General features: G+C 32.0%; 1 long non-coding RNA gene across 1 annotated transcript in view; it reads left to right on the top strand.

The window, feature by feature from the left end:
- The window catches only part of LOC106788273, a 22816-nt gene extending 13377 nt beyond the window's left edge, over positions 1-9439 (top strand). Inside the window, exon 3 of the long non-coding RNA XR_001381881.1 lies at positions 7843-9439. This is a non-coding gene — a long non-coding RNA (uncharacterized LOC106788273). The remainder of the gene's footprint in view (positions 1-7842) is intronic.
- The last annotated feature ends 15829 nt before the right edge of the window (positions 9440-25268 follow it).

Genomic DNA, 25268 nt, shown 5'->3' with positions numbered 1-25268 from the left:
AAAAATATTAAACATAAATCTAAGTACACAAATATATATTCAATGCACAAATACAATAAAAATGCATATGTAATATAAATCCTTGTATACTCAAAAATATATGCATAAGTTTATTAGATATACATCAAAGTGTATAAATATATTCAATGTATAATATATTATAAAAACATCTATCTATAGACGTGTTTGTACATTCAAACACGTACCAGGTATCTGTATAGGAGTATACGTAACACATACGTCGAGTTATATTATAAGTAGATATGAATGTGTGTACATAGGTAGTGTTACTATCTAAGAAAAGAACGTATGGCTCGAAGGGTTTTCGAACTTTTACAATTTCTGTTTCGAAAGAGGCTTGAATAAATGACGAACATGTGAAGGGAACGAGGAATATGAAAATACAACAGCCTCCACCCTCTTATCTCTCTCTCTCTTTTTCTATGCCCACCATGTATGTTACAAGAAGACCCTTCTTCTTCTTCTTTTTCTTCTTCTTCTTCTTCTTCTTCTTTTTCTTTTTCTTCATATTTATTTTTCTCTCCTTTTTTTTTACTTTGCTTTGCTTTTGTTACATTTGATATGTTAGCCATACTACCACAACGTGTCTCCAGAAGAGAAAACTTTTTTTCTCCATACCGAGTGAAATCTTTTAAATCTTACCATTAACCATTTCACATTTTTATTATTATTATTAATCTGCAAGAAATATTCTTGAAACATGATAAGGGATTTTCTTCTAAGATCCACATTCTTCTTATCGATAAAATTAAACTTATGTTAGTAGAAAGAGTTTTAAGTATCTATAATACTAAACACAAGAGACTTTTCTTATTGAAGTTTCACAAGTATCCTATACTTAAACTTAAATATACTTGGATCTTTGGAGGAGATTTCATTTGATAGTATTACTCGTTTAGCTTTAGGCATATTTTTATTAAAGGTTTAACATTATAGTGAGTGAGTGAGTAAGAGAGAGAGAGAGAGAGAGAGAGGATCAGTCGAACATTACTACATGTAAGACACACTTCAGTGTAAGGAAACTCGAATCGTATCTAAATCACGTTGCCCTAACGATAATCCAGATCATAGACCGTAAGCTTAATCGTGCCAAGCTAATTCGCTTTCTAGAAACTCTCGAGACTGCCGTAGTCGTAACATTCGCTAGGAAAATTCTATCCTCCCCTTACCACCCTTCAACCACCCTTTTCTCTTTTGTAAGTGTAAGAGAATGTGCCAAGAAAGCTTCCTTCCTTTCTGAAAGCTTCTCAACTAATCTCTGAGAATTTCTCTTGCTTTAGGGAAACAGAACATGAATTAGTAATTATCGTTTTACCTAATGATTAAAATAAACAGTACAATTAAATAACAGTCTTCAATAATTATATATTCAATTTTGATTTTATTTTGTATGCTATTCACAGTTAAACTTTTTCTTTTTATTATAATGTGAATAGATTTAAATATCAGGTTTGTTTGATTTTATTTCTATGTAGGAGAAATGAAACTATTAACTTAGTAATTATCATTGTTACTAATGATTAAAATAAAAAGGACTAGTCAATAATTTTGAATACACAATTTTTAGTGTTGTAGTATTTAGTATTTAATATAATATATATATAATAGTATATTAAAATAAATATATAAATGTAAAATATATAATAGTATTTAATATAATGTGTCAAGTATATTCATGATTATGTTATTGAATTTTTTCTGTGATGGTTTGAACAGATTAAAATACATCAAGTTAATTTAATTTGACTTGTAAAATATTCTTTTGTAAGTCTCATAATTGAAAGTCAGAATTCTATATACTGAACATTTATTTGACATATTAAGAGACTTTTAAATTAATCAGTAAACCGCGTATATTTCTACAACCAGGGAATAGAACACACATGTATGTGGGTAAATATAATTTTCTCCAATAAGAGGAATAGACAGTGGTAGTCAATAATTATCTGCAATATAATGGTATTAGTATTTTTGTTATGTTGACTGTACTGTTAAGTGCTCACATAGTATAGTATTTGTGGTTTCCATTCTCTCACGTTTGGAACAGATTTGAACACGCTAGGTTGGTTAAATTTAACTTCTATTTACTTGGTCAGTATTTTGTAAAATCAATGATCAGCAAATATGAATTAGTAACTCTACTAATTTTATTACAAATCCAAACAATTTTGTTATCAATTGTAGTAATATTAAAATTCTATCAAATACTGACAGAAACTATTTAAAAAATATAAACCCAATAAAGAACAGTCTTCAAATTATAAAACAATATTGAAACCTTTTACATAAAAGTATATAATCATTTTCAATCTCACAAATACTAATGTGTGCATCATCACAATAAAATATTATTAATAATTAAATATCTACCATCTCATTTTTCTAATGAAAATCATCTATATAATAAAACTTTGAAAAAAAATATGAAAAATCAATGAAAACTGATTCGATCAATATTAAACTAATACCAGTTAAGAGGATGGGGGTTCTTTTAGATATTGCTGTAAAGTGGGAGGTTGTGGGAGGATGAGATTCTAATGGTAAATTCTCCTTTAATTCCAACGACCAGTTTCACTAATCTCTCGAAATTGATCACCCTTCATGTAAACGCCTACAAGCCATTTCCAAGCTTCCAAAGCACGTAATTTTCGTTAGAACGTTATTCCTCGTCCCTCACCGATCTGACCCCTTCTTCCATGCTTCCTAGCAACCGATTGTAACTGCCAATGGTGATTTCGTTGGACGTATAAATTGTCGATACGAATCTTCCTTCAAACCCCCAAGCTCACCCCATCATCCCAAACCTCCCTCTGACCCCCATACCCCACCACCCACCACCTACCCCTTTCACTGTTCTCAGTTTCTCTATCTATCTTTGTCTTTCTCTATCGAGCTGTCTCTCGGAACCAGTTCATCATTCCAAGGCAAATACAATTTCAGACAAGATCCAACGGCATAGAATTACTTTGACAAGATGTCTTTGTTATTTGAATTGTCGAACATGGTATTAGAGAATTAGAGTAGATTCTTACATGTGAATGCTTCCGCTTTGATGTAAAGTATTCTAAAACGTTCTTTGAATATTGATAAAATTGTTGTTTTTTTTTATTATACTCATTATAATTTTAATTGATTAATCTCTTGTTTCTATATAGTTATTAAATTTAACGTTTAGTTTAATTATTAGTTAATGACAAATGTACCACGTTTTCTGTCAAGTTGCATTTGATTAAGTGTTATTATTACACCGTGTATATTGCTTTTGGTGTACATGTACGGGAAATGATATTTTTTTAAATTAAAAAAGAAACGATAGGAGATATTGTGTTGTTAAAATTAGGAAAATATATTTGAAATTTTATTAAAAAATCGTTCTATAATAATATTAATAATAATAATAATAATCATCATCATAATCATCATATTGCGATCGTTTCAGATAATTTAAATTAATATTATTCTGTTTGAAATTAATTAAACGAAATAATTTAATATAAATAAATATTAAAACGCGTGTGTTTGTGTGTGATGTTCAAAGAGTATAAGAATTAATTTGACGCAATGTTTGTTTTCGATAATGAAATATTTACGATGATTATTAAAACATTTTCGTATTACAAATATTTGTAATTACAATGATTTTTCCTTACAAATAAAAATAATAAATTTGATCGGTGAGATGGGAAAATGAGTTTTGTTTTTTCGAGAAAAGCAATTAAAAAGAAACAAAAATTAAAAATACAAGAAACGGTTTTCCTTAAGTTCGATTTCTCGAGTAAACAAAAAGTGTTGGAGTAAACCTAGACAAGAGTTTTCTTTGCTTAGTTTAACCATCGTTACTCGCGCTTTCCTTCTTTTTCATCTTCGTAAAGCAACTCCCAACAATTCTCTCTCTCTCTCTCTCTCTCTCTCTCTCTCTCTCTGTTTCTTTTCTTTAAGAATTTTTACTTCAAGATCGTTGCGCTTGTTTTATTCGGATCAAACTCTGACTAAAAAAGTACGACGCTTCTCTTCTACCAAAGGCTACGGATCGTTTCGTTCGAGAAAAGGAAAAAAAGAAAAAGTAAAGAAAAGGAACCAAGTGAGTAGCGAGTAAAGAAAAAAATCTTTAGAAAATAAAAAGAGGAAACTTGATAAAACGTTTCTCTTACCGATTTTTCACCCCTTTCTAATCCATCTTCTTCTTCGAGTTTTTTTTTTTTTTTTAACGAAATATCTTTTTCTTATATATAATAGAAAACAATTCATATATTTTTTTCATCGATAATTTATAAGAACCATAATACAATACTTAAAGTATCTTATAGTAAATTTTTAATAACACAAATATGGATGAATATAAATAAAATCTTGAAGTAATTTATCAAATTAATTTATAAAAATAATACATATCTTCAATCCTAGAAATTAGTTTTTTTGTTTTTTTTTTTTTTCTTTATAAACTAACGAAGAATAATTTTAAAAGAATAATAATTAATTTTAGAAAAACAAAGAAGGAAAAAATAAAAGAGTACGCAAAGGTATGCTAACGTTTGTCGAGTTAAAAAGAAAAAGCAATTAACACTTAAAGAATAGGTTAAAATAAAAACTAGTTAGTGAAATGTTCTGTTACAGATGACCTTGTTCAATCTTCTTTAAACCAAGAACGAAAGCTTTGTGGCATAATTTCTTAAATTACTATGAAAACTTTAAAGTCCTTATAAGCAAGCAAGCAAACCTACGTACCTTTTTCCATTTTCTCTTTCCTTGTTTCCTTCCCAACATTTTCTCTGTTTTCACGAGCTTCTTTCAAGAACAACGTCTCTTTTGTTTTCTCTTTCACAAGGAAGGGCTTCAGAAGAGAATGAAAACGTGCAATAGCTTAGCTACGCGGATTATACTTTGCTGTAGAAACTTGATCATCCGTTTAGCAACGAACACGAAATTTTACCATCTCTAAATTATTCGAGGTTTTCTACGACAATGAAGGATGCTATCGTCTTAACTCATTATCATTTATTCTAGAACGATAAAACATTATGTTTTAATCATATTACATTAATTTTGTTATTACTATTATCGTTTTAACTTATATTTTATATTGTTTTTCTAAGTAAAATAGGTTATGTTACCACAAAAAGTTTCTTTTAATTTTTTTGCAATTTAGGTTATGTTCGTTTATTGTATGCTGTATACGATTGAGAGAAAATTAAAACAGCAGAACTTAGGGTGATAATATTTAAGAATAATTATTCGTTTAAACAAAATATTTGGGATAGAAACCAAAATTTTATGTGCAGAGATTGATGATTTAATTATTATAAAATAAAAAATATATAGTTGTTGATAATATTTTATCATTAATTTTGATGTAATCAAACGATCGAATATTTATTATTGTAAATTGTATAAATGAGTATTAGATAAATCATTAAATCGAATAATTAATTACCAATCTAACTTATATATCGATTGAAAAATAATTTATAATGGTGAACAATTCTAAAAATAATTACCATCGGTGTTTTCATAAATCGAATAAATTTGGAAGCTTTGTTTTTTTTAAAGAGATATACCACATAATACCTATTAATCCGAAAAAAAAACTTGAAAATATCGTTTTATAATATTATCTTTTATTCGTATTGAAAAAGGTGATGAAAAAATTCATTAATTAAATTGGAAACGAATCTATCGTTTATCAATAATCGACTAATTATTTTGAAATAAATTGTTGCAAATGAAAACAGAAATAAAACCACTTGAAGGAAACAACAATTAATATCTACGATACTTCTCCGATTAAATTTAATTAATGTTATTTCTATTTCATTATAAATATAAACTCTTAATAAAAATAAAATATAATATTTCCTTCGTTAGATATTAATTTTAGAAAATGATGAAAAATTTATCATAATACTTACATTAACAATATAAATGACCAATCATCGATCGTATAAAAATGAAGAAACAAATATTATGAAAAATCATTATCACATACGTCTATGTTTGTCTGATATAAGAAAAACTTAAGGAAAAATATGAAGTAGAGTGAGAAGATAGAAAAGTATCTTGACCTTTTGCACTCTTACTTACTTCCGACGATTCATCTGCTTATTCTCGATAAAAATACAATGTCTGTCTGAGGAACGTGGAGGAACGGGAGGTTAGAAATAGTTTCTCCATAAAGTGCTGGACCGTGGAACGAGTTACAAAAATAGTGATGTAGGCTAAGGGGTTGAAAAAGAGGGAACGAGGGTAGAGGAGTTAAGAGGAGAAGATGGTGGGAGGGGGAATGGAGTGGGATGTGATGGGGTGAGAGAAAAGAGAAACAATCGTAGTTCGTCGAAACTTTTTCGAATCAACTCGAGTGAAACGTACTCTCGATATCTTGTTGCTTTAGTTGGATAGTTCAAAAGATAGATTTTTTCGTACATTAAGAAGATGAAACATTGATTATCTCGAATATGTTCTCTTCCCGTTCAAACATATGGATTCCTAAAGGGATATTATATGTTTGTATATTTACATCTGTATTTGTATGGTACCAGATTAATTACAAATTACATTGGATTCCGTTTCTCCAATTTCGAGATCTCATTCCTATGATGTTATCGATATTCCTATTACGCTTGTTGTAATCTAGGAATTGGGGATGCTTTTCAATATAATTTCACATTAAACCGAATACCTTAAAAGGCTTTCACGATATTAACCATTATTATTAGTATTACTAATTGTTTTTAAGTTAAAAATTATATTAAATGTTAGTGTGGTTCTCGGTTAGAAGAAATTATTTAATAGAATATTTGAGATATTATTTATGAAAGATTTTAATTGATACAAGACAATGTTTTATATAGAAAAAAAGTAGAACCTAAATCGATAAGGGCGCCATCTAGATTGAAGTGATACACACGCCATATTGAAAATTTTATATTTTATATTTAATTACAATGTTTTTTATATCTACTATTAATGTTTTATTATTACTATTATTATATTATAATATATATATATAATCATCAATGCAGTAACCGTAAAAAACGTTAAAAAAAAAATACAAAGATTATTAATTGAAATTTTTAAATGATATTTTAATGATAAATTATTGTACGGTGTTAAAGACATATAAATAAAAAATGTAATATTGATTGATTTAAATTGAAAAATAATGGTTTAAATGTATAAAGAAAAATCGTATAAACGTTATAAAAATAGTTCACTCGGAAATATCGTCCTTTTCCATGAGATATAAACCTTTTTACTGGTTTTAACGGCCGGAAGCGATCCTTTAAAAGAAAGCACAGCGTATTGCGTCACGCGATAGATCATGGACGTATCGCCAAATGCTTTTCAATATCGTTCTTTCGTGGTGTAGCCAAGTCCGTAGCTACGTATTTCGAAGATATATTTCCATTATAAACCGACTCGTAACAATAATGAAATTTTATCGTTATATCGTGACCTACATTACATTAATCTAAGAATTTTATTCTTAAATAGGGGGTCTCAGAAAAAATCTTACATTTAAGATTCTAATTTGATTTTTTTTACGCGTAGGATTTAATTATTCTACCAATCAAATTTCGTGACTTCTTTTACATTAATTATTTCTCGTGAAAAAAAAAGATTTTTAGAATGCAATCTAATAATAAATTTCTATACATTATAATTATTTCAATAATACAATGAATTATATTGCACATATTTATCATCATCTCGAAACAATTATTTCCTATTAATTGAACATAAAAATAATATTATATGAATCTAATAATATATTACAATTCTGATATTAATTAATCTAAACAAATTGAAATTATTTTTCTGTTTCAGTCATGGCAGGACCAAAAGAGAACACAAGTTTCACGTATTTGAAAAAAAGTACATTTACGTAACTGCATCTCGTAATATTCCAAAAATATCCTTGAAATCAGGAACAGTGAATCTTCGATAGAAGGAGGATATTTTCTATTAAAAAAAAGAAAAGAACAGAAAATAGTGACAAAAAATAAGAGAAGAAGAAGAAGAAGAAGAACAAAAGGACAGAGATAATATATACAACGCGTGTGTGTATGTGTACGTGTGTGTACGTAATATGTGATAGGAAAAGATGTTGGATAGAAAAAAAATTCAGGCTGACGTGTACAAAGTGATAAAATCAGAAGAAGAGAGGTACCCGCTGCTTCCTGGAATCACCAGGACGATATAGAAGCTTAATGGCGCGATCGGGGTGGTTCACCCTCGACTTTGGAAGGTCGTCACGAAGGAATATCGATCGTAGGATCTCAAACGGACGTGATAAAGAAAAAAAAGAAAAGGAAGAGGACAAGTTAACGTATCTAATGCAACGTTACGAACAACGTTAATTATTTTTCTTTTTTCTACAACCATTTTTTTCGATCTAAAATCCCCCTAACCCTCTTAAATAAATAAAAGACACCACTTTGTATCGAGAAAAACAAGCGAAAGGTTTTTGATTGTTGAAATGATTTTTATTTCAACGAGTAAATAAAGGGGAAGATTATTTTATGAAAATAAATGTTAAACATTGAAAGATCGTTAGATTAGGTTATACGACAAAAACGAAAGAACTGTGATTATTTTTGATTCTCTTTACTGAAGGGAAGGGTTCAATACCAATCAATTTCCCGTCGTGGGAATTTTCATTCGGATTGATCAATCGATTTAGAGAAAATAAAGGAAGAAGAAAATAAACGGAAACAAATTTGTGAAAAGATATCGAGTAAATTTAGATTAGTTGGTTCTTTACAAAGTAATCCAACGTCGAAATAAAATTCTTTTCTTTTCTTTTCTTTGTTTTTTGTTTTTTTTTTTTCAAGATCATTTAACCAACGAAAAATGATTATAATATAATCATCTCACGGTCAAGTTGATAAAAATGAGAATTCATTGGAAATAATTTCATTAATCTCGAAATGAATTGTAAAATTTAAAAAAGAAGAAAATTGTTCAATGGTCGTTTGAAGAAACTTGAAAAAAATACTTGCACATAATCATCGAAAAAAAGAAAACACACACACACACACACAAACCGGAAAGAAGATAGAAATGATTTAAATCAGTCGTCCACTTTTTCGTTGAAAGTGATCAAAGTCTAATACGAAGAAAAAGAAAAACACTCGAAAAAAAAGCAAGAAAAAAAAAGACGTTTTAATAATCATCAAAGTCATCATTTTTCTGTATATTCAAGTCAGTATTTTTGCCAGGATAGAACAGTAACGTATATTTCCAACGAATCTCAATTTCCATTCGCCATTTCGCGTTCTCTCGCGTCCCGTGGTCATAAAAATCTAACGACTTGGTTTGCAGTAACGTAAAGACTGCGTCGACGTTGGCTTATGGTGGTCCCGACCATAGAAAATGGATAGAAAATAAAAAAAAAAAAAAAAAAGAGAAGGGAAGAAAAGAGTAATATAAAATCGTCCTGGAATATAATCTCATAAAATCTTAAATTCATCTCTTTTTCTACTCAATCCACTTGAAACGTTAATACCGTTTGTCCTTAAGGATTCCAAATGCAGAATATCTGATTGAAAAATAGTCGAGTCCGAAGTTTCCTAAGTGAAGAAGAGTGAACGAAAAAAAAAAAAAAAAACAAAGAATAGAAAAGAATATCTTCATTATTGAAATAATCGAATCTTTATCATAGATAAATGATGAGGTGTTTGAAAATTTGATAATTCATCCATTGAACGATAAAACAAAAAGAAGATTTAGGATAATAAATTTAATTATCGGTTTGAAAAAGAGAGAAAATAAATACTCAATGCTTGTGCTTAAACGAATATTAATCCACATATTTTCCTCTCAAGTGATTAAGTGTATTTAAACGCGAGTAAGCATAAATATACACCAACAGGTACGCGTGAAAGAACGTGTTTTAGTTATATAGTGATATAGTGATTAATGTATACAACTATAATACAAACTATAAACAAAAATGATCGTCGATAAAAGACAATGATAAAAAATATTATTTTTGTGATTAATCATTCGATTGGTATACTTTAAATGATCGAATTATTTGAAAACAGTTTTGTTTAGGTGTGTCAAAACTATCATTAATTTTTCTATCGAAATAATAGTAAAATAATTATTGCGAAATAATAATATTAATAATATAATAACAACAATAATAATAATAACAACAACAATAATACTAATAATAATAATAATAATAATAAAAAATGGATCACGTGCACGTGAAATCAAGATCGAGTTCTAACTCGAAAAGCAACAATAATCCACCGACGAAAATGGGCTGCGAAAAGGCGTCGAGACGCCTTAGGACGATTCTAGTTAAAGCGTCGCGTCTCGGCGTCACGACGTCTGAAGTCGCAGGATTACCGGCCGCCAAGAAGCTTTTTCCACAAAAAGATCATGGTTGGAGGCTCGCGGTATTTCTTCTTCTAATGTTCGCTGGGGGTGTCATCGTTGCACTCGTCTGTACCACGAGAAAAGGATGCTCAAAGCTCGAAGATATTGTAAGTTCATTTAAACGATACATTTTTTTTATTTTTTCTTTTATTCCTATCTACAATTGATTATTTTTCATTATTTTTTTAAGTCTAATCATCATTTTGATCGATAAACAATTGAAAATCATTTCTTCAACATGGCGGACAGAATTTATTTCCAGATCTTTCGTGTTCATTTTCTAGGTTATGTTTTGAATTTCTTCATTTTATTTCACATATGTATGTATATAGATTTGTTTTTTTTTTTTTGATAGAAAATATAAGAAAGAGAAGGCAATTAAATCTTAAAACTAACTTAAAGTATTGTAAGGATAAAGAATAGAATTTATTGTTAGGTTATGTTTGTTTTCTATCGAACGTATTCATCAATACTTTGATACTTAATTTATATATATATATAAATTAAATTTATATAATATACTTTTTCAAGTGAGGAAGAATGGTTAAATTTAAAGTTTCGTTTATTAATTAGAACAAATTTAAAGGCAACATTATCGTATAATTAAATCATTACGAAATTTTCACGTAACGCAATATATTTGCAAATGTTAAATTTGTTTTTATTACGATTACGATTAAATAAACTCATCCTTTGTGTATTCAATTAATAAGACCAATTTTATTTATTCGATAGAAAAATATTCACTTAAAGTAAAAAGATAAAAATAAAATGTAAAAGAACAATAAGAAAAAAAAGAAAAAAGAAACAAGAAAACAGAAATTCTAATCGCGAGAATCTCACGCGATCCTTCCGCTTTGCCTTTTTATCTTCCAAGTGGATTTCTTCGAGCACGACGTAAAAAAGAGGAATGCCATGGTTCGTCGTGCATGCTCTGAATATCGAACTCCTCTCTTTCTGATAAAACTTAGAAAAAGAATGAAAATGATAGAATAGAGTCGCGAAAAGAAAAAAAAAAAAAAACAAAAAAAAAAAAATAGAAAAGAAAGTAAAAGGATGAATAAAAATATGCATTGAGAAAAAAGATGACGCAAAGGTAGACGCAAAGATAAACGCCAAAAGATAAAGATAAAAATTGACTGATAAATATTAGATAAAATAAAAAAAAAAAAAAAAACAAAAAGAGAAGAAAAAACCCAGGCGAATAAAAAACAAGACAGGAGACACGAAACGAGTAGAGAAAGAAAAAGAATGAAGAAGAAAAAAAAGGAAAAAAAGAAAAAAAAAGATAAACAAGGAAAGGTAGAATAACGGAAAGAAATAAAAGTCAGGATCGGGTCGGGAGTTTGTGTCGGAGAAATAAAAAAGTCCATGAGGGAAAAGTATTAAAAGTAAAATAAAGAATGAAGATGGAAATAAAAGGGATATAAAAACAAAAAAAGAACAAAGTTAAAAAATGACGAAATAAAAGTCGGGACTGAAGGAATATTAATAATGCATGATAACAATAACAATAATAATAAATAAATAATAATAAACAAAAAGAAAAGAAAGGAAGAATGTAAAAATCTAAGTAACAAGTTTAAAACAATACAAATATGTATTCAATTAAATAAAATAAACTGCGTGACGATGAAAATACTAAAAAGAAAAAGAAAAATAATAGTCAACGGTTAAAGATTAATACGATAATCATTAGTAACTGTTAAAACACCGTAAAAAAGAAAAGAAAAAACCATGACAGAAACACGAGACACATATAAATGGAATGCAATAGAGTGAGATGAATAGATAGAATGGAAGTAGTCGTGTTAAGCATGTTCGGAGTATAGGAGCTAGAAAGAGAAACAGATAGAGGGTGAGAGAGAGAGAGAGAGAGAGAGAGAGAGAGATAGGAGTTGAGGCGGTGAAATTACAGATCAAGGGGTTTCTAAACAATTACGCTGTCGGCAGGAGGTCAGGGCGAGAGTAGCATGAGTGAGGTTAGGGGTTACGGCTCGCAGGAGGTAACAGAGGCTTGCGGCCTGCGGCTGGTTGTGGACGAGGGTCGAGGCTAACAGGAAGTGTTCTTCCATTCCCCTCTTCCCCCTCTTGCTCTCTAACGGTCTAGCAAGCAATGGACGGAGGGTAACATCGACTGGAGCTTCTCCAGCGTTCAGAGAACTCGTCCTTCTCTTGTCTGATATTCCCTGAGGAAAAGCGTTCCATTGTTCCTGAGGGCTTGAAGAGAGATAGATAGATAGACATGAAGGATTCAGGGTGACGTGAAGAAGAAGACGTGGGGGGGGGTGTTCGAGTAGGTTGGGGTATATGATAGGTAGGTGTCTACCTAAGTAGCAGCAACCCACCTTGCCTAGGTACCTTCCTACCCAACTAGAAGCATGACTGACTACTACTATCTACCTAGCTAGAAACCAGTAAGTGGATACACTTGCCTCCTCCACCTGCTAGTAGTAATGGTGGTGGTAATTTTGATGTTGGTGGTGGTAGTGGTAGTGGTCTACTCTAGTATTCCTCAGCTCGAATCTACTGATTCATCACCATAGAACATCGCGATTACATCGATCGATTGGTCTCCAGCATGGGTTACTTGGAAAGTTCCCTCTTTGAATGGTAACTCTAACGGTATTGGTAACGATTTTCACTGACGTAGCTGGGTCGAAGCTCGATTATCACCGACCGACTGATTGGCGGTCAGAAACATCGTTCCGGAGCTCAAACCAGAACCCTTCTCGTACTTTCCATTCTATGAGAAGGAGGAGATAAAGGGTTGAGGGGGGAATGAAGGGTGGTTATAGGTAGGTTGGTACTCGGTACTTTAGTCTAGAGGCGTTACGTTCTAGCACCGTTGTTGAACGTGATGCTGCCTTTCGGAGAGTTACTATTTGATGAGTGCCAAAGATAGGAGGATTTAGAGAAAGAAGGCTAAATAGAATGTTAGAGTATGAGTGTGTGTGTGTGAGAGAGAGAGAGAGAGAGTGAGAAAGATAAAGAGCATAGTCTTCTATCTTTGATGTTACCCGACAAATCGGAAACGGAGTTGATGCTCGTACGAGCCTTCCTCATTAGCCGTAACTACGGCTTCCTACTGCTCTCAATATCGACCATTCCTGATGATGGCTGATATTCATGAAATGGGACACGTGAGAATTTTCTCGCGTTACCAACACGAAAGTCGTGTTAAGTAATCGATTCCCTACTTCTCTACTACCTCTTCCTCATTCTATTCGCCATCCTTACTTTTGCACCATGCCAAGTAAATACGCTTAACATTCTCTTTGTGATACATGGTGTACAGTTTCACGATTATATTCGTTCAAATTATGCTCAGGAATTTCAATTCTAATAACGAACCAACCATTAGAATTGAAATCCGCTAGTTTTTCGATATTTTAGGAATACTGATTTTCATTATTTTTAATGTGAAAATGTTTGGAAAGTGTTTATTAATTGTTCGAGATAACAGTAAATGAAATGAATTGATTAGTTTTGGGCGGATTTAAATGTTTTTTTGTATTATTTCAGTGTGTCGTATGATTTTTCATTGACTCGTACTACTTTAATTTCGATAGGCTTACTATTGACTCGTACTACTTAATGGTCGATTATATTTTCGATTCATACTACTTAATTCGTATCTGATTCAAACTCTACTTGTATAACTTGAATTTTTAATCTAATCTCATCGAATTTTGAATAGATAAAAATAATAATTATTACGCTATTTGTTAAATATGTTTATTATTATTATTGCAATATTAATACGTCTGAATAAATTGTGATACTTGTATTATTAAAATATGACAAATGTTTCAAGATAATTATAATAATATATAAACTATATATTGATTAATAAAAATTAAACGTTATATATTTAAATAATAATAAAAATTGTAATATTTATGAAATATTATTGAACGATATGCATGTCAAAGTAATTGGAAAACTTATACGAAAAAGGGTGTCAAAGAAATCGATTACTCGGGACGTCTAACACGTCGATTGATCGATCGAAACATCCTGGTTTCCCCTTTTTTCTTGCATGAACTCACACGTTAATGCTCTAGTATGAAACACCCAGAGGCATTCAACGCTTCGCTAAATACAACGGGTTGAGGATCAGGGCTGACTCGTGCCGGTTCGAAAAGACTCTCTCTCTCTCTTTCACACACACACACACTCTCTCTTTATCTATCTATCTATCTATCTATCTATCTATCCATCTATCTCTATCTCTTTCTATCTAAAGTGACCGAGAACCAACGGAGGTTGAACACTCAACATGAAAAAGCTCCAGGGTTCGCTTCTATTCGTCGTAGTCCTCGTTGTCCTCCTCGTCAAATCATATCACGACGTCGGCATAAATTCAAGCTTCCTGGTCGAGACTATGATCTTTAACCTTTTCACCAAGCACGTTCATGGTGATACTTCCTCTTTCCTGACGTCAAGACCCTCTTTTTCTTTCTCCCTTCATCTCTACCCCTTCAAGTTCCTGACTTGGTCATGATTTCTCTTGTTATTCCGCATTTAGTCTGGGTATAGAAATTTATATCCATTTTATGATCCTTGTTCAAATGATATTATCGATACGTATAACAGAAATACAATAAATTAAGTCACGTTTCCTTAATTCTAATAAAAAGAAATAAACTTAGGAGACTAGTTTGTTCAACATTTTCTCAAGAAACGAGTTATTTTTTGCATCAAATTATCCTTTGTGGTCACAAAAGAAAATAAAATAAAAAGAACAATCCGACACGTACCGTAAATCCTAGCAATCAAATTATCAAATAGTTTCCAATTGTATATTCTTCCACGTTGACAAAAATCCTCAAAATTAAAGTACTATAAAAATTATGTCATATGAACAACGCAAGAAACATAATAGACATATAAAGATTCGTAATCATTTTACTAAACACCCACGTTAATAATTTCTTTAAAAACAACAATCAAGATGTGTTACATTCAATATATAATAGATTAACGTATTTAATTTGTTTTTACTGACCTATTAAATCGGATTAAAAAACGATGCAAAACTTTTTCGTTGGCAAATAGTAAATAGCTTTTTTAAACCGACATTATAACAGAATATAATACGATAAACGATTGTACAATTAATATGGTACGCGTCAGTATGTGTTAGTTAACGTGTAGATAGATATCAACGTTGATGAGCCACGCACAAATGCCGTAGGAGAAACCAACGAGAAACGAAACCGACGGGAAAGGCTGGGCCCCGATTCGTGGACAGGTTCACATAGGCCAGCATAATTCCAGGATAACGTGGACAGCTGCGCGAGATGCCCGTCAACCATGTCAGGGATATGATCCCTGACGTCTCGTCGCTTCGAGTTTGCTTCGGATCTCTCTCTCTCTCTCTCTCTCTCTCTCTCACTCTCATTCTCTCTCTCTTGCTTTAGATCTGTTGCTCTCTCTCACAAACACACACACCATGTCTATCTCTCTCTCTTGCTCTAGGTCTGTTGCTCTCTCACAAACACACTATGTCTATCTATCTCTCTCTCTCTCTTTCTCTCTCTCACTCTCTCTCTAATTAATTAATGCATTCATTTGCAAGCCCTCGTTCTCCGTTATCCCAACGACCTCTCAGCAATCCGTCCCAACCCTACTGTGTTACGGACATCCCTCTGAAGGGACTTCCAAAGGCCCGTTAACGCGTTAAACGGCCGACTTACTCTCTTTACTCTGTCTCTCTCTTACTCACTCTCTCTCCTTTTTTCTCTAAACTGGTCTCTTGCTCTTCACATTTGCACAACCATTTTTAAAAATATTATTTAATTGTTTTCCATTCATTTTTGTTCATATTAAAATCATTTATTTCTTCATTTTGTAGAGGATTTTTTAATCGTACAAATGTAAGTTCACTGATTCTCATCAATTTCTCTGATCAAATGACAATTAAATTAAATTTACGCGAATTCAGAGAATAATCGAGCGAATATAATAATAAACAATTGATATATATATTATTATAATAGGAATAAAAACGATTATACGTTTAACCAATTTAAACTTCTTGTTTTTTTGTCTTTCCTATTACAATAACCAATCGAAATTAAATTCTGTGTCCAAATAAATTTGATCGATCAAACACGTAACCTCGATTAAAACTCAACAGGTCTCGTGTCTAACCAAAAAAAAGAAGAAAAAAGAATAGAAAGAAAATAATCTTCCATTCCCCTATCTCCACTCTTTATCAAACACTCTCAATAATAATAATTAATTCCTCTCTCTCTCTCTATCTTATTTTCTTGTCTTTGTTATTTTCCATACAGTTTTAACCCCCTACCTAACCCTCCCCCAACTCCCCCACGTAAAAAGTAAAAAGGAAAAAGAGAAAAAAAAATGTATGCCAAGTATCCGTGACAATGTAGAAAGAATCAAGATTTAAAAGGCTAGAACAAATTAAAAGGTTCAGGAAAAAAGCTATTTCGTGCCAAGGGATTTAGTCTTTTCAAAGTAATTCGAGGAAAAATCACGATTTGTACGATCTCCCGTTCTCTACTTTTTACCTCCCCCCATATTCCTCATCCCCTTTCTTTCTCTCTCTCTTCTCTTTTCTATCTCCGTTATTTGAGAGAAAATTGGTGGAGGGGGATTGAAAAGTAGAGAAGGGGTAGTAGGTGGGGATAGGAGGGGTCTGGCGGGGGTGGCAAGGGGAGAGCTGTGGATAGTTGGGAAGACATTTTCCCGTTAGCCGAAGCATGCACGATCCGATGACGGCAAGCGCAACGATGCCTCTCGGCGATAAAAAAAAAAACCCTTGAAAAAAAGGAGAAGCGGCGTCATGGGGGCAGGAGTGGGGGAAGGGTGGAGAGGAAGTGGCGGCGGCGGCGGCGGTAGATGGGTGGAGGGAAATAAAGAGAAAGAAAATGAAAAAAAAAAGTAGAGAGAAAATGAAAAAAATGCTCTGCTAGGGGGCTGGGTGGTAGGATAGGGGAAGGGGTATGGGAAACGGGGGATTGGGGGTGGGGAGAAAGGAATAAAAAATAAAAGGAAAGAAAGAATGAAGAAAAAAAAACTAGGGCCGAATGCAGATGGCTAGAAAGGCTTTTCGAAACGTATAGCACGTCGATCCGATTACAACGAACGAACGAACGAACGAACGACGAGCGAGTGTTACCGGCCATTAGCGGGCTCTCGAATTTCAAACCCTCGCTTGCTTCCGTGATTACCGAGTGGGTGGGTGGGTGGTCGGGTTGCTGGTGCTGCCCGTAAAAGAGACGGATGATGAATAAGAAAAAGTAAAACGGGAATAACTGGGAAATGCTAGGGGAAAACGTTTCGTACCGCTCTTACCGGTAACTTGGTCTAGGGAAAAAAGAATAAAGATAAAGTTGGGTAGTGATCGGGGGGGCTGAGGGGTCTGTCGTTCGCTAGAGAGGAAGGTTTTGGTGAGGGGAGGGTCGGGAGAATAGAAAAAAAATATTCCCAAACCTTCCCATCACTGTCTTTATCCCCTACCCCACTTGGATTTTTCGTAAAATCGTAAAACTTGATAGAGTGGGATAGACAAAGAAAAAAAATGAAAAAGAACGAGAAAGAAAAGTATTGGGAATGAAGGGAGGGGAGAAGAGAGAGGGTAGAGAAATAAAAATGTATTTTCTCCAATCGGTATCAATACCCTTTACCCCTTACTCTTACCCCCGTTCATCCCCTCTCGTTCTTTATGGAAAGCAATAATCCTAATGACTATAATTCACTTTCCTTCCTTATTTCCGCGACCTTGTTGGAAAATGTATTAGAGAGAAAGAGAGATAGTGAGTGAATGAGAGGAGATAGTGGATCATTTGGTAGAAAAATAAAAAAAGAAACATCTTTTTTTTTTTCTACCTCCTCTCTCGTAAAACTGTGGAATGTATATGTGAGAGAGAAAGAGGAGGATGATCAAGAAGAAGATGATGAAGATATAAAAAGTTATTTCCTGAATCCGTATCGATGTTACGTAAATGCAATCATTTCTTTAATGACTATAATAATTCATTTACTTTTCTTCTTTTTTTATAATAAAAAACCAAAATTAATATCAAAGGATTCAAGAGTCTTACTTAAACGGGATTAAAATGAATTTTTGTAACAAAAAAAGTGAACGGAAAAGATTGATACGTTTAATGATTTTGAGGTTAGGTATCGGTAAATGGGATTAATCACTTACTTCTTTGTGATAATTAATTATATTACTTTTCTAACGAATCAATATATGTTTGATAATTGAATTACTTTAAGATTCCAACAACAACAAAATCCTTATTTTTGACTAACATATTTGAGTTTTGCAAGTGAAATAAAACAAAAAAGTTGCATCGGTACCATCTGTTTTCAGTATAACCGAGTTACATTGGGAACATAAAAAACGTTTTCTTTTTGCATCATTTGATTTACAAGTGGATCAAATTGTTCTTTATCCAAACAAACTTAGGTTTTACCATACTGTTTACTTTATCCCATAAAAACTTTATTCAATATACTTAAACATTTAACATAAATGAGATCTAAATAACTTTTGAATAAAGAAAAGAAAGGGAAAGAAGAAAAAAAGTAGAAGAAAAATACTCTAGTACAGAAATATAAGAACATGTTCTTGATCCGATGGAGTGCAACTGAAGTACTTAGAACAACGTTTAAAAAAAAAAAGAAAAGAAAAGAAAAGAAAAGAAAGAAAGAGAATTGTTCTCGAGTGTTTTCAAACTGTTAGAAATTTCATTCCCTACTACTAGTTCCTTTAGAACAACTTCTTTTTTTTCTTCTTTCCCTCTTATACCATTCGAAAAAGAACTAGAACTCGTAAGTATAATCCATGAAAAGTATACTTCATATATATATATGGTACCATATCGAGTACCTGAGTGTTGCAACGAACGAACGAACAAACAAACTAGTTTCCGTATTTCTAAAACGAAACAGATAAACCTCGAAATAAACATAGAAGTATGCGAAAGTGAATGGTCAAGTGAATTAGTAGAATCTTCCACGTAGGAAATTAACATGAGGTGGTGGGGGATAAAAGTAGTAAGTAAAGTAACGTTAAAACAATCCTATAATCAATGGTGGAACAGTGCACAGTGTTCCACGAAAATGTTGAGTTTTGGGGGACATAAAAGTTCAAGGAGAATCGAGTATAGGAGGAAAGGAGGAAGTGGGACGTTGAGTCAGGCATTCAAGGGGTGGTGGGTTGGTAGTGATGTGAGTGAGTTGGATTGGGGTTGGGGGGGGGATGTTCTAGTGATAAAGGGAGGCTTGAGGAGTGCCTGTTTGGTGTGGAAAGGGAGGAATGAGAAGGGTGCTGCTGTTGGATGGGCGTTAGAGCGTAACTTGATATAGCTGCCAGCAAGCTGTTGTAGAAAAAGGGAGAGAGAGAGAGAGAGAAATTGAATTTACAGTATAGGTATATACTGTTCTCTCACAGATAAACACACATTCACATTCACTCATGTAGTCTAGGTCCTTCTTTGGTATTATCTCTCACTACCTCGCATTCTATCTTTCAATCTATCCATCCATCTACCCAACTTTCCTCCCTTTTTCCGTTCTCTTGACTGCATATACGGTTTTCCATGGTCACACGTTTAAAACCAACCCCCCTCGTAGAATATTTTCTACGTAAACGTTGTGCATCGATGTTTTCTCAAGCCAACGACTACGACAAACGGAAACTTAGGTGCTAGGAATCCTCTCGCTACAATCCCAACCCTATTCCATCTTTTATCTTCTTTTATTTTCTTCTTCTTTTTCTGCTTCTAGACCCTTTTTCTACATTTTTATTCACCCCCATTTCTTACTTTCCTTTCCTATTACAAGTTTCATACTAAATTACATTATTTTTTGATTTATCTCTTTTAAATAATATTTCAATATAATTTGTAATGCACATAATAATACAAAATCTTAAGTGAAATTATATATATAAGACTAAAATAAGATAATACGTATTATCCTTAGAGGCATGTGTGTTAGGAAAATACGATGAAATTTTTTCTCCAACCCAATATATATATATATATATATATATATATATATATACATCAATGCAACCCCTTGAACGTTTTCATCTTCATATTTCGCGATCCGGAATGCTCCAGCTGTTACGTCCAAGCAACGGTGATAGGACAACAGCAGCCCCGACGGTTCGCTCAGACGTTGAAACATCGTCGAACGTGCATAAGTCTTTTTCTTTCTCTCTTTTTCTTTCATTCTCTTTATATATGTATATATATTTTTCTAACTGAACGTTGGAAATAAAATCCTTACCTCGGTGGGTTTCCGACTAGTATTGCAAAACAGTGCAAAGAAATGGTATGAGGATGGTTATGGTTGTACTGGTAGAAATAGAAGAGTGGTTGCTTGTGGTTGTATGGTTTGATGGGATGAAGTTGGGAGGTGGGGCGGGGTAGACTGGTTTGGGAACCAGGCAAAAGGGAAGGGCAGCAGGGGGGTGAGAATTGGAATAAAAACTAGACGTAAACTCGGCGGGCTTGGTTTTGGATTATTCAGATTTACCGTTGAAGAACAAGGGACATTGTTCGAGATAACTAAGAACAAAGATGCCTGATTTTTTTGCCATTCCCTACCGTCGTTCCTTCATTCCTACCACCCACACTGTCCGAAGGATTAAGAGGAAAGAAAATACTCTCCGTGAGTTTGTTATACCGGGTGGACTTGTAAAAACTTTTTTTCGTTGGTTTGCCGAAAAAAAAAAACACATCGAACCGGTTAAAAAAATGTTAAACGATTTTAAAATATACATTTTGGTTAAACTCGTTTCAATTTATTTTTGTTTTATTTGATTTGATTTGATTTAATTTGATTTTATTTTTTCGCGTCCAGTAATTTTTTGTTGTCTCTTCGTAACGATTCGTCCGAAAAGTTGTTTTTACTCGTTTGACAACAATTTTTATATATTTTCTTTTTTGTTTTGACATTTATTTATTACGATCGTTCATAAATGTTGGGAAAACGTTTACGAATTTTTTAATTCTTTTTGTTTTTTGTTTTCTAAATTATTCAACAATATATAACTTTTTCTAATCCATTAATTAGAAATTTTTGCAACAACTTTCGACCGATAGATTATTTAAATTTAAATTTCATTCTAATTTACTTCGTGGATATTTGTTTTCTTTCAGGATAATTTTAATCATTCGAGATAATTTTCCTAAAAGATAAGAAAAGATAGAGAAAGCAATATCGCTTAACCTAAAGGAATAGTTTTAGTTCGCGTTATCGTAACGTACGTAGAATGAGTTACGCTTTCTGAAGTTTCGTCGATGGTTTTGTCCTACCGTTTAGGATAACTCGAGAACTCCATTATCCTCTTGCCCCGCTTCAAGCATTCCCGAAAATGAAGATACCCCATTGACCGAGATCCTTCAGTACGGTTAGGGTAAATGGCCTTGAACTCGATTAAGGAATTCTGTATCGCAATTCCTTTTTATTGTTTCCCACCTTTCCTTTTAAATACCATTATCGAATGATTCAAATTTTGTTTTTTTTTGATCCCCATAGAAATTCTAATAAATAAATCCATTTTTTGCAAATGAAAATTATTAAATCGTTCATTAAATCACACAAATACATTCGCATAATCAACGTTATCCAAATATTACGTACAATAATAATTTTGATTTACAATTTAATTTGGATTTTTCTTTAAGATTTTTAAGTTTTATTATAAACAAACAAGTATATAATAAATTAAAATATAATAATATAATAATATATAATAAACGTTATTCAAATATTACGTATGATACAATTACAATTTTGATTTACCATAATTCTATTAAACAATATTATAATAAATTACCAATTGATTCGAATAGAATTATTTCAAAATGAAAACCTTCAAAAACCCTATCGATAATTCGTTAAGTTTTACCTCAAACGAAATTATTGTACAATGCACAAAATTTCTCAATCAGTATAATAGAATTCGTTTGATCTGAAACACGCGTGAAACAAAATATAATTAACGAAAAATTTCATTGCTTTTCACTCTCTCTCTCTCTCTCTCTTTGTTATATTCAAATGTTAATTAAAACAATATCTTTGAAAGAAAAAATAAATACATCATTAAACGATTAAAATAATGAATATTTATCAACGTTTATAATATACTTGTATTATATAATATTTGTATTTAATAGAAAAATAGATATTTTTGTTGTTGTTGTTGTTGTTGTTCGATTAGTTCATTGAAACGAATCGATAGAAATATTACAAAGTGGTTTATTATAACGTGATTTAATTTATGTTAGAATATAAATTGTCGACAACTACATACATCGAACAAGATATACACCACTACTATTATTAAACTATTATTACATGTTACTATCACTACTATTACTAAACTAAACTACTTTTACCTGTTACCTACTACTACTAACACTATTACTGATACTACTATTAATATTACATGTACAACTACTGTTACTCTTACATCTTTCAGTTCCGTGGTAACTTGTAGGAAAAACTTTGCTGCAGATTAACTTAGTATCGATCGTTAGCGTGCTTCGCTAATTACTTTGATACGCGTTTGACCGCGTTCACAGCCACACCCTGACTTAACTATCATCGGGTCCTTATCGTCCTTTAAACCACAGTTAACCGATAACAACCGAACCATTAATTAAACTTAATCGACGAATTTACCCATCTAATAATTGCGATTATAATAACTATATGATAATAACATAATCGTAATAGTTAACATACTTAATAATAATCTAATTATTAACTTTTACTAATTAATCATTAAATAAATATATATATTCGTAATTATTATTTATTATATTAATAATTATTGATTTTGTAAAATTGTGTTTCAAAAAATGATAATAGTGTTTTCTTTTTAGAAAAAAAACAAAAAAGATATTTGGATATTATTAACATCGCAGAGTATGTTGCATAATTTAACCAAAAATACAAATGAAATATAATTAAATTATAATCAAAATTTAATTAGACAAAAGTAAAATTATATATTATTTAAATAATATGATCTATTGCGTAAATATAATTATAGAATAAAATTGATTGTAGAATAAATTGATAATATGCAGAAGATTGAATCGTTAAATTAAATACTAATGGGAATTAAAAGCACAAGATAATAATCAAATCATAGTAGAAAGCATACTAGAAATCGTATTATCTATTAGTTACCGATATAATATATATATATATTATTCGTGAATAATAATTATTATGTATTTATTCACATTACGTAGAGAAAATTGGATTGTTAAACTAAACATAAATAGAGATGCCAAACATATAATAGAAATATTATCCGCAACATAATAACAGAAACTAAATCTCTAATATAATGGGTTATAGTAAACGATATAATATTTAAGAATTATTCGTTAATAATATGCATCCATCATAAAAATGCATTACCATTATATAAAACATTAATTTAAACAAAACTTAAATGAAATCCCTGAAAAAAAGTAAAAAATAATAAATTTATATGTAACAAATAGAATTATTATCAATAACGAAATATAATAACCAACCATTGAATCTATCCAAATTATTTCTCAACGACTATAAATTATCCAAAGAAGAAAAAGAAAAAGAAACGAAAAAAAAAAAGACAAAAACCATTACCATAATGCTAAACGTTCCATCGTTAAACAGTACACAGATGGGACCAGACATAAAACAAAAAAAAAAAAACAACAGCCCCCCATTAAAAATATCTACCAAACAAGTTATCGAAAAAGCCAATAACAATTGACAGTTATATGAAAAATTACTGCCCCATAAAAAATATAAATAATTTCTATTACAGAAAAATACCATCAATTATCCAATTCATTGGCAATATATTATAATAATAATAATAATAATAATAATATGCACACAGAATTGCATTGGGGGTACTTGTCCGTTCTATCGTTAAACGGGACGCAGATGGGATATGAAATAGATAGAGAAGAAAAATGTGACATTCTCTAAAGGGGTTAGAAAGAGAAGAGAAAAAAGAAAGAGAGAGAGAGATAGCTGTACTCTTCTTGCTTCCTCGTTTTGCACATTTTCTCTTGGCTTCTTCCTTCGACGTAGACGATAAAACGAGGAGACGAGCACGACGGACAATTTCGTTCTCGCCTGACGAGAGTTTCAAACGAGACTGGTAGCAACGAGGTATATGGGTTGGGGGTGGGTTGGGGAGGCTGGCAGGGGGTGGGTACGAGGTGGTAGATGTACAAGGTACTATAGAACTGGGGGTAGGGGGATTGGAAAGAGGCCTCAGCAATCCTGCAAGAGTAAAAGCAAGAGATATAGAGATCTGGCAGCAGCTGCAGTCACCGGGAACGCGAATGCAGCTGCATCGAGGTGCCACCAACCAAGTTGTTACTATATATGTGTGTGGGTGTGAGTGAATGACTGACTGAGTGACTGAGTATGAGAGTGAGTATAGGTTTAGGCTAGGTGCACACACAGAGTTAGGTGCAGAGTTGGTTGGTTGGTTGAGGGTGAGGATGAGGATGAGGGTGACGGGGGGTTTGCTTGCACCCTCCCGGATGCAGAAGCCGGAGGGTGCAAGTGCTGACGCGGAGCACCGTGCGCGTATTGCAAAATAGAACCGACGACGAGGATGGAAAGTAGAATGGTTCTGCGAAGCTGCTGCTGACGATCCCCCATACCATCGCTAACCTACTACCCCCTCTACCTTTTCTTACTTGGACCAACCCCTATGATGTTACTACTCCTCTTCCATCCCCTCCTCCTTCTCTCAAGACAGATTTTTCAATCTCGTCCAACCACGAAAACGAATGAGATCTAACTCGTTTTCTTATAGAAAAAGAAATATATGTATACATATA

This window comes from Polistes canadensis, unplaced genomic scaffold (genome assembly GCF_001313835.1).
Source record: "Polistes canadensis isolate GaletaPanama2010 unplaced genomic scaffold, ASM131383v1 scaffold_132, whole genome shotgun sequence".
Taxonomy (NCBI): Eukaryota; Metazoa; Arthropoda; class Insecta; order Hymenoptera; family Vespidae; genus Polistes; species Polistes canadensis.
The sequence above is the reverse complement of the archived record's forward strand: the minus strand, read 5'-3'. Positions and strand labels throughout refer to the sequence as shown.